This window comes from Marmota flaviventris, chromosome 8 (assembly GCF_047511675.1).
Source record: "Marmota flaviventris isolate mMarFla1 chromosome 8, mMarFla1.hap1, whole genome shotgun sequence".
Lineage (NCBI taxonomy): Eukaryota > Metazoa > Chordata > Mammalia > Rodentia > Sciuridae > Marmota > Marmota flaviventris.
Window position 1 is genome coordinate 54,298,599 of NC_092505.1, and position 1,323 is coordinate 54,299,921.

Here is a 1,323-nt window from a genome sequence, read left to right on the forward strand (position 1 = left end):
GATCCTGGAGTCAGTGGGAGAGAAAAAATGACAGAATCTCAGGGCCAAGATGCATCTGAGGCATTTCACATGGATACTATACCCTTCCCTTCTCTTTCTCCACTGCCTTTCCTCTTTCCATTTTATAGTCCCATTTTTTACTAGGCATATATTTTTAAGACTGTTTCAGCATCTTTGCCCCCAAATGACAAGTGGGCCCAAAATGCTGCACGTTTATAGAAAGTAAAGTGGAGACATTTGCTGGATAAAGGGGTCCTACCTAAAAACTGGGATGAAAGTGTTTTTCACTGAAGTGAAATAGGTGTGTTCTGTGTCTCATTTGTATCTGCAAGATTTCAATTTGTGAAGGTTACTGAATGATAACATAGACAGATCAATATCATGAAAAGAATATTGTAATTGCTTATATTTCCCAAGAGAACAGAATAAGCCACACTTTGCAGGGCTACAGGGGAAGCTCCAGGGTTGGTCACATGGTCAAAGACAGGAGTGAAGGAAGAGCCCAGGCCAAAGCCTTTATCGGGATTTCTGCAGGAAAGGCAAGGTAGAGAAAACAGTTTAGAATTGGCCATTTTGAATAATTCGGATGGACTATGGACTGTAGGAGTGGTCTCTAGTTGCCTGGTACCCAGCCGTGGATGATTTAGGTCACATAAGATAGTGCCTTGGTGTATAAGAGTTAGACAAGGTGGTGGTTGGAGCTGTAGACTCAGAACTGGTTGGCTTGTGTATGAAAGGCATGTTCTTGCCAAGCCCTTTGCTATTTCTAAGAATTGGCTAGTCCTGGGAGGGTCAGTCTCTTCTAAGCCAGCACAATTTTTAAGTTGCCATAGCATTATAAGATATGGAAATTTAAAAAATAAATAAAGAAAACATGGGTAATTCAGTCTGCTTAATTGTAAATGGATGACCTAAGTGACTTCAAAACTTCTTACTGTCGTGCTTGCTTCGGCAGCACATATACTAAAATTGGAACGATACAGAGAAGATTAGCATGGCCCCTGCGCAAGGATGACACGCAAATTCGTGAAGCATTCCATATTTTTTAAGTAGAAGCCAGAACGTCAGATAATGAAGACAAAATATATCATCTTGAAAAGAGTCTAGCCAACTCAAAAAGGCTGGTAAAAAATCACGAGCAAAACATCCAAGAGATATGGGATAACATAAAAAACCCAAACTTAAGAGTCATTGGGATAGAGGAAGGTATAGAGGTTCAAACCAAGGGAATGAGCAACCTGCTGAATGAAATAATTATAGAAAACTTTCCAGAAATAAAAAAGGAAACGGATATACAAATTGTAGATGCATACAGGACACCGA

General features: G+C 39.9%; 1 non-coding gene across 1 annotated transcript; it reads left to right on the plus strand.

Annotated features, from left to right (window-relative positions):
• Positions 1 to 939: 939 nt before the first annotated feature.
• On the plus strand, positions 940 to 1,046 carry LOC114093412 (U6 spliceosomal RNA). Its single transcript, XR_003582894.1, has one exon. It is a non-coding gene; the product is annotated as a U6 spliceosomal RNA (small nuclear RNA).
• Positions 1,047 to 1,323: the final 277 nt, after the last annotated feature.